Raw genomic sequence first — 10,495 nt, forward strand, 5'->3', positions numbered from 1 at the left:
TCTCCTTGTTTCTCTTTCAGACTCGTATCTCTTACGCCAGGCAGAACTTTAGGGAAGATAGTGAGCCAAACCATCTTGAGGACAGCGAGATGACCCCAAGGTCCTGTCTTGATGAAGACAGTGAGTTGAAGCTACTCACCAGCAGGTGTGAGACAACCTCTGTGCAGTCGCTGCCTCAATCAGTTCGACTTCTTCAGTCTCAACTTAAAGCGGAAAGGCTTGCTTCAGCTCAGCTCCGACTTGAAGTCAAAGATGCAATGAAGATGTCAGAGGACTGCCGTGCGCACCATCATGCCTTAAATCTAGTGTTGATGCATCTATCGTTGACACAACTGAGGTCTACTCAGCTTCTTCAGCTGTTTGGGGGGGGGCGACCTGGCCAGGCCTAGTGCCTTCTGAAGTGCTCTCAGTTTTGTATATTCTTTTGTCGGCGCGTTTATTTGCACTGGTGGCGAACTTTGATGCCCAGTGGATGTAATATGTGTGATAGCCGTGATAGCCTAGCGTAAGTTGCTTGCTTATTTATTTCCTTGTTGTCTTGTTTATTTGTTTGCTTCTAGTCATTGCAGTTCTTTTTCCGCGGTTTGCTAGTGGCTGCAATAACCTATTTTTTAAAACTAGGCCACAATAACCATGGGCTAATATTTACTGTAGTGACACTGGGCCTCCTACGGGCCGTAGAAACAGTGGGCCTTCTACGGGCCGTAGAAACAGTGGCCTTCTACGGGCCGTAGAAACAATGGGCCTTCTACGGGCCGTATCATCAATGGGCCTTATACGGGCCGTATGATCGATTGGCCAAACATGGGCCAATAACAGGCCGCATTATGGCCGTAAACGGGCTAGAGTTGGAATCGTCCGTTCATGGGCCGACCGATAACGGGCCATCGTTAATAGGCCGTATTTGATGACGCTATGAAAATGGCCCAACGTATTAACGGACCACAAACGGGCCGACTGTAACCACGGGCTGAATTTGGCCCACAAGCAGAAAATGACAGTAACGGGCCGTAAGTAAACGAATGCTGGAAATGAGCCCAAGAATAAATGGGCTCTGAGAAGGCCGAAAGATAACATGGGCTGGAAACGGCCCAACGGAATAATGGGCCGTTAATGGGTATAAAGTGATACACTGTTCATTACGGGCCAGTTTCACCACGGGCCGTTAATGGGTGTAAAGTGATACACTGTTCATTACGGGCCAGTTTCACCACGGGTCGTTAATAGGCCAAGAGTTACATAGGGCCTCATATGGGCCGAAAGACGTCATGGGCCATACATGGGCCAGAAGTGAAAACGGGCTGGAATCATATTGGATGGCCCAGATGACGCTACTGGGCCTAATTCGGATAGGGCGTAACGGGCCTTGGGTTAGCGGGCTGTAAATGGGCTATATTCGAACAGGCCGTTAACAGGCTTTCCATGGGCCGGCCCGCCAGCTTTTGACCAAGTCAAACGGGCCGGCCTTTTCACAGGAATGGGCCTCTGTTGGGCCGTGCCACGTGTCGACGTATCATAGGCGCCTTCCGTCCAATGAGTGGTTGACATTTGTCCCAACGATGAGCCGACACGTGTTTCCTCCAGCCAATGATGATTTTACACGTGGAAAATCCCCATTGGTCGGGGCTGTTAACGGTTATCGGATCCAAAACCCGACCCGATAGCTTAACGGCGTTCCGTTACGGTGGATGCCACGTGTCGGTCACCCTTGACGAAAGCACTTCTGTGACGCGCGATTTATCGTCATGGAAGTGGACACTTCCGTGATGATAATTTTGGTAATGTCATGGAACACTTCTACGACAGCACATGTATGACTATCTTGATTCTGTCATAAATTTGTCATGGATGTACATGCATGACAAAAAAAGCGACCTACTGTGACAAACACGTATCATCACGGAAGTGTATTTTTTGTAGTGACTCCTGGTGCTTGATCATATGTAGCTTCTGCACCTTGACCGTTGCTGCTGACAGGAAATCGACCGTGCAAATGTAGCGGGGGTTTGGTGTGCCACGCGCTGGAGATCGACTATACACTGAACTATCCGGCTAGACCAGTGAAGGTATGACAAAAAGTTCGATCATGTTCTTTGCCTAATTTTTTTTAGAATCCAAAGCCAGCAAATCATAATTTAGACTAATTGTGGACTGGTTGGTTTGCTGATTTGATGAATTGGTTTATCTAATCAGACCACAGAAATAATGAGGCACAATTTTGATTTCTAGGACAATTTATGAATCATTAAATTTTGGGTTGTATTTTTACCCGTTTCTAGATGCTACTGCATGGTTGAACAAGCAGATCCAGAGGCGCCAAATCAATAAAGAAGAATGCCATACCGAGAGGACAACCATCAAAGCAGAGCCGTGAACTACCGTAACGGCGATAACTTTGGATCGGCGAAACCCCAATAGACGAGCGATGGCCTCCCTCACCATACTCGTCTTTTGGACTATTTGGAACGAGAGAAACGCGCGTGTGTTTCGCAACGAGAGCACGCCGCCACCTATCCTGCTCCAAAATATCGTGCTCGAGGCAAAACTATGGGTTACGGCAGGTGCTAAGAGCAACTCTAGCAGACCCGCATCCGCCCCTGACCCGCAAAATAACCGCCAAAATGCGGGTACGGGCCGGAAAACCTGCCCGACCAGACCCCGCATCCTGCCACGGCCCGCAAAAATTTTTGAGGGGCGCGGCAAAATCCCGACCCCAACCCGGGAAAACGCGGGTTTCCCCCTCGCGGCTGCGGTGCCCTACATCAGAGAGAAGCAGTTGGCAGGAGGGACATTCAGCCCCGCGCTCTTTTCCCCTCCTTCCGTCGCCGCCCACCCGCCGCCCCCGAATTTGGCCCTATCTTCTGGGCGGGGAACGCGCTCGCCTGATACGTCCATTTTGCATCATGCTTTTATATCAATATTTATTGCATTATGGGTTGTTATTACACATTATGTCACAATACTTATGCCTATTCTCTCTTATTTTACAAGGTTTACATAAAGAGGGAGAATGCCGGCAGCTGGGATTCTGGCTGGAAAAGGAGCAAATATTAGAGACCTATTCTGCACAGCTCCAAAAGTCCTGAAACTTCACAGAAGATGTTTTCCAAATATATAAAAAATACTGAGAGCAAGAACTTCACCAGGGGGGCCACACCCTGCCCACGAGGGTGGGGGCGCGCCCTACCCCCCTGGGGCGCCCCCCTACCTCGTGGGCCCCCTGGTGGCCCTCCGGTGGCCATCTTCTGCTATATGGAGTCTTTCGATGGGAAAAAATCATAAGCCATCTTCTCGGACGAAACTCCGCCGCCACGAGGCGGAACCTTGGCGGAACCAATCTAGGGCTCTGGCGGAGCTGTTCTGCCGGGGAAACTTCCCTCCCGGAGGGGGAAATCATCGCCATCGTCATCACCAACGCTCCTCTCATCGGGAGAGGGCAATCTCCATCAACATCTTCACCAGCACCATCTCATCTCAAAACCCTAGTTCATCTCTTGTATCCAATTCTTGTCTCCAAGTCCGGATTGGTGCTAGTAGGTTGCTAGTAGTGTTAATTACTCCTTGTAGTTGATGCTAGTTGGTTTAATTGGTGGAAGATCATATGTTCAGATCCTATATGCATATTAATACCCCTCTGATTATGAACATGTTTATGCTTTGTGAGTAGTTACTTTTGTTCCTGAGGACATGGGAGAAGTCTTGCTATTAGTAGTCATGTGAATTTGGTATTCGTTCGATATTTTGATGAGATGTATGTTGTCTCTCCTCTAGTGGTGTTATGTGAACGTCGACTACATGACACTTCACCATTATTTGGGCCTAGAGGAAGGCATTGGGAAGTAATAAGTAGATGATGGGTTGCTAGAGTGACAGAAGCTTAAACCCTAGTTTATGCGTTGCTTCGTAAGGGGCTGATTTGGATCCATATGTTTCATGCTATGGTTAGGTTTACCTTAATACTTTTTTGTATAGTTGCGGATGCTTGCAATAGAGGTTAATCATAAGTGGGATGCTTGTCCAAGTAAGGGCAACCCAAGCACCGGTCCACCCACATACCAAATTATCAAAGTACCGAACGCGAATCATATGAACGTGATGAAAACTAGCTTGACGATATTCCCATGTGTCCTCGGGAGCGCTTTACATCATATAAGAGTTTGTCCAGGCTTGTCCTTTGCTACAAAAAGGATTGGGCCACCTTGCTGCACCTTATTTACTTTTGTTACTTGTTGCTCGTTACAAATTATCTTATCACAAAACTATCTGTTACCACTTATTTCAGTACTTGCAGAGAATACCTTGCTGGAAACCGCTTATCATTTCCTTCTGCTCCTCGTTGGGTTCGACACTCTTACTTATCGAAAGGACTACGATAGATCCCCTATACTTGTGGGTCATCAAGACTCTTTTCTGGCGCCGTTGCCGGGGAGTGAAGCGCCTTTGGTAGGTGGAATTTGGTAAGGAAAAATTTATATAGTGTGCTGAAATTTACTGTCACTTGTTACTATGGAAAGTAATCCTCTGAGGGGCTTGTTCGGGGTATCTTCACCCCGACCAGTAGAGCAAAGAGTTGCTCCTCAACCTACTGAACCTACTGAAATGAAAATGAAAATGCTTGCTTTGAAATTCCTTCGGGTATGATAGAAAAACTGCTAGCTAATCCTTTTAGGAGATGGAACAAAACATCCTGATGAACATCTAATATATGTGGATGAAGTTTGTGGATTATTTAAGCTTGCAGGTGTACCCGGAGATGTTGTTAAGAAGAAGGTCTTCCCTTTATCTTTGAGGGGAGATGCATCGACATGGTATAGGCTATGTGATGATATGAGGTCTTGGAATTACAAACGATTGAAATTGGAATTTCATCAGAAGTTTTATCCTATGCATCTTGTTCACGGTGATCGCAATTACATATATAATTTTTGGCCTCGCGAAGGAGAAAGCATCACTCAAGCTTGGGGAAGGCTTAAATCAATGTTATATTCATGCCCCAATCATGAGCTCTCGAGAAAAATGATTATTCAAAATTTCTATGCTCAGCTTTCTGATAACAATCGCACCATGCTTGATACTTCTTGTGCTGGCTCTTTTATGATGAAGACTATTGAATTCAAATGGGATTTATTGGAAAGAATTAAACGCAACTCTGAAGATTGGGACCTCGACAAAGGTAAGGAGTCAGGTATGACACCTAGTTTTGATTGTGTTAAATCTTTTATGGATACCGATATTTTTCGTAAATTTAGCACTAAATATGGACTTGACTCTGAGATAGTAGCTTCTTTCTGTGAATCTTTTGCTACTTATGTTGATCTCCCCAAGGAGAAGTGGTTTAAATATCATCCTCCCATAGAAGTAAAAGTAGCTGCACCTATTAAAGTTGAAGAAAAGATTGTCACTTATAATGACCCTATTGTTCCTACTTCTTATGTTGAGAAACCACCTTTCCCTGTTAGGATAAAGGATCATGCTAAAGCTTCAACTATAGTTCGTAAAAGCAATATTAAAACATATACACCTCCTGAGCAAGTTAAAGTTGAACCTAATATTGCTATTGTTAAAGATCTCTTGTCTGATAATATTGATGGGCATGTTATTTATTTCTGTGATGAAACTGCTAGAATTGCTAAACCTGTGCTAAAGATAAACCTAGACCTGTGGTAGGCATGCCTGTTATTTCTGTTAAAATAGGAGATCATTGTTATCATGGCTTATGCGATATGGGTGCTAGTGCTAGTGCAATACTTACGATTATTTATGTGATATTGCACCTGCTGAGTTAGAAGATATTGATGTCACAATTAAATTGTGTATTCGGGCAGTGTTGTGGTGTGTAGGTTGATATGTTTGGATGTGTCGTTGTGGCTTAGTCCAGCCTAGTATTTAGATCTCTCCGTCAAAACGCCACAAACACTCTCTGAAACTTCTCCCCCATTGGCATCGATTGCCAAAAATGGGCAAAAGCTTAGAAGGCCAATATAGATTGAGTTCCTCCATAAATTGTGTATTTCTCAAAAGAGAGTGGCATGCCATACACAAATCCAAAGGTAAAACTTGGAGGAAGACCCACTATATTGAGGAACAAAGATTGCTCAAGGAAGATATGCTACAAAGACATAGCAGAGAGAGAGACACAAGCAATCAAAAGATACCAATTGAAGCAAGCATTCAATGGATATCAATTAAACCAACTAGACCAAATATCCTACGAGCCACATGAATAAAAGATATTATGATAGAGCAAAGGAGTGTTCTAGGGAAACTAGAGAAGCTCCCCATGATTTGTGCATAATTTAGTTTTGTAAATGGATACAACGAGCACAAAATAGGATCGTCACTCCCCCAAGATCAATAGAACCTCACGACAAGTGCAAGTGGACAAGAAGGAAACAAAACCTAGCACTTGCAACAAACAAATGGTTGAGCAACAAGTAAAAGAGGCAACTTAAGAATGGGCTCAACCAAAATGATGTGTGTGAGTCAAGGCAATGCACTTGAGAAGACTAATGTACGGATGAGCATTAAGCATCAATAAAGTCTTGAAAGAATGAGGCAACGGTGCAAGGCCTATCATTCCCACACACAACTAGCAAATGGGTTCACAAGCTTACTAATAAGCATATAAAGAACCTATGCTTGTGACAACCCGTGGTGAAGATAGAAGATGAAAGCCTCATCAAGACGAGGGATACCAATTAAGATGGCAAAAGCCTCGTAAAGATAAGCATGAGGAAAATAATCTTCACCACACAAGAGTGCATCAAGATGCAACGATAGAAGACACACTCAAGGCAAAAGCTTTCACGGAGCCACCAAAGAAATAACATAAGAAAGACAAGGTGGACGTGAAATAAAGGATATCAACTAGATATGCAACTTCTCTCAAGTGTATAAGATTCTAGGTAGACGAAATCATGATGATATATATCTACAAAGAAGGATGTACACCCGAAATAGTTACAACACGAGGAACAAGATATCCAAAGGGAGGTCATACATATACCAATAAGATATTTGCTTGGAAGCATAGCACATGGCTAGATATGGTCTTATTGTATATAAATGAATTCCTACCACACACCCATCAAAGACATCACAACTAGCAACATGAGATCATCGTTGAGATGCTTTGAGAAAGGAAACAAGTATCACAAGATGGAATGATATCATGCCAAGATGCAACCTACACAAGGTTGAATGCAAGAAAAGAATCATGAAGATACTTGTTACCGAGATATCATTGGAAGGATGTAGAAGAAACCAATTGAAGGTAGTAGATAGTAGTTCATTGAGCATCCTAGCTTGACTCCAATAAGCACATGGTGACACCACCTTCCTTGTGAGTGAGCCGAGCATCCAATGCATCTCCAATTGTTCCTAGAACAACAACACAAACAAAATGGTACCCAAACTCATTGGGACCAAAGAGTTAGAAACACCAATATACATAGGACAAACTCCACATAAATATGTGCATATAGATATGAAAATGAATTTCATGCACATCTCATCCAATTTGAGACTTGGTGGAGTTTCCCCTATATATTGGGTCAAAGAAAGAAAGCATGCCAAAGAACTACATGAAGTTAATATGCATGCTCAATACTTTCAAGAACCGAACCAAATGACAAAGAAATACCAAGAGAATAAAAGATACCAAAAGAATAAATCATAACTTGGAGGATACCCATAATAGATACATCGAGGAATGAGACATCCGTTGATACACTCAAAATAAAAGATATCAAACTCCCAAAGAGAGGATGGTTCCAAACAAACCAAGCTCTCTACAAAGTTTCATGATGGCACAAAGTACCAAAACGAAAACGGCTTGCCTTCCACCAACACACACTTGATAAGGATCGAAGATGAGTGTTTTATAGAAAATAGGATAGCTCCCCCAAGACTAGTGCATTATAGAGAATTTGCATTTGAATACAAAATGCACAAGGTGGGATCACCACTTTCACTATATCTAGAAAACACTAGACAAGATCAAGAAATAAACAAGATCCACAAGTGGTATGGAAGACAAAGGGAGTTGATACATTCCTTGGCAAGAGAAAAGGCAAAAAAAAATCCAATGTAAAGATGATCAATAAATTCTACCACAAAAGTGAGTACCAATTGTCAAAAGACAAGAAGTAAATGGAAATAATTCCCGGTGGTAGATAGCAAGGATATCCGACATCATCTTCACACCAAACAAAAAGCAAATTGCAACTTTGTAGAGCTAACATGCCACCTAGGAACAAGATAATTTACAATATCAACTCTAGGTGACAATATCTCAAATGTACACATTTTCTAGGCTAGTAATATACACATAGAATATTACTCCCCCATAATGTGATACCAATTAAGGATAAACAAGAGGCAAATAAAAGGATCCAACAAGAGATAATTAATGGACTATTTAGAATTTGAATTTCTCATGAGAAGACATACCACATAGCGACTAGATAATCTTGAAATATCAATACTAGATGGTATTACTCATGTACACACATTTATAGGATTGTGAGGTGCACAAAGCACATCACTCCCCCATAATGGGATATTCCATTAATCTCTCACAAGAGCCAACTAAGAAATAAACAAGATGCAAAAGGCTCAACGCATGACACACACGTACATGATGTGCAAACCAAACACACATACTTGATTGCTCAAGATAATCAAGTTGGAAGCACAACATATACAAACACATGCAAGGAATGAAACCAAACATGCAAAGGGGCAAGTAACTATCAATGTAAACACTTTAAGCACGAGTTACGCAAGGAGGAACATTGGATATAAGATAGAAACTTGATAATCGAATGACTTGGCTTGAGACAATAAGAATGATGAAGTCCCCTTAATTCTTCATAATGTAGCCAAGTCTCCAATGACCTCCAACATCACCTATTGATCAAGTTTGAGCTTGTTGGTCCCCAACCAAGTTGGGTCCTAAGAGGTTAGTCACAATAGGCTTGGCTACCCAAATGGTTCTTTGCTTCAAACCACTTTGAGTACCAACAAACTTGGCAACCACATTGCCAACCTTATCCTTCCCAAGAGAATAGACATCATCAATAATAATTGGGTTGGATAAGTTACCACTAGTGCATGAAGAAGCGAGGTGACCTTTCTCACGACATAGGTAGCAACGTCTACTCTTCACTTTCTTCTCACTTGATTTCTCAACTTGAGAAGCATTAGCTTTTGAGTCTTCTTGGGAAGAGGCCTTTCTTCAACTTGAGTTTGAGCATGAGAATGCACTTGTAGCAGCTTCCCTTGTTGCTTGTCACTAATGGCCTTCTTCTTCAATGGGCGAGGTCTAACATGATGCCCTTCAATTTTGCACTTGAAGCAAATAATCTTGGCCGAACTCTTGACTTGTTTTTGGCCCTTCTTGTTGTTGCTCTTGGACTTCTTCTTCTTATTGGAGTTGAATCCAAGTCCACCTTTGTCATTGGGGGATTTTTGTACACTCAAGATATTGTTGAGTGTGGCATTCCCTTCATGATACTTTTCCAAATCTTTCTTCAAAGAAGTGACTTGGGCCTTGAGCTCTTTGATTTCCTCTACATGGTTAGTCTCAACACAAGCACTAGAGGAAGTATAAGCTTCATCTTTAGAGCAACAAGGCAAGGAAAGCAATTCATCACAAGATGTACCAATGTTATGCATGGATGAATCGCGAGGACTAGCACAAGGCAATATACATTTTGAATAAAAGTAGTGCTCTGATGAAGCTATGTACCTAGGGTAGGGTCATGGACCTGTCCTAACTTGCCCTACCCAAGGACATCTCTAGAAGAAATCACCTTTCAATCGACTTGGAGGTGTTCCACTCGACAGACTCAAAGACACTCGACCAAGAAGCAATCACTCGACCAAGATCCAACCACTCGACGGCCAGGAGGCCTAAAGTCACTCCGCACGCTAACGGTCGGTCATTAAGTAGCTTTTATGGTCATCATAGCACTTTATTAGGGGCGTTACCAGTAATGGCCGACCTTAATGTATTTGAAACCCTGCATAACTGAGGGCCGGAGGGGTCTGGCGAACTCTATATAAGCCACCCCCTACTTAGTGTAAAGGGTTCGCACCCCTGTAATTCATACACACATAATCCAGTCGACCGCCTCCGGGCTCCGAGACGTAGGGCTATTACTTCCTCCGAGAAGGGCCTGAACTCGTAAACCTCGTGTGCTTACAACTACTCCATAGCTAAGATCTTGCCTCTCCATACCTACCCCCCCTACATTACTGTCAGACTTAGAACCATGACAGTTGGCACCCACTGTGGGGCCGGTGTCTTAGCGATCTGTTGGAGGAGTTGCGATCTTTTCCCATCCAAATCATCATGGTTTCTGGCGGAGTTTTGGTGGAGGGCCGCGAGATCCGTCTCAGCGCGCTCACGTTCATCGCCGACGACTCCGCTTGGCTTCAGGAGGCTCCACTCGACGTAGACGCACTCCCTGTCCGCGGGGCAACACACTTT

This window comes from Triticum urartu, chromosome 3 (genome assembly GCF_003073215.2).
Source record: "Triticum urartu cultivar G1812 chromosome 3, Tu2.1, whole genome shotgun sequence".
NCBI classification, from domain to species: Eukaryota; Viridiplantae; Streptophyta; class Magnoliopsida; order Poales; family Poaceae; genus Triticum; species Triticum urartu.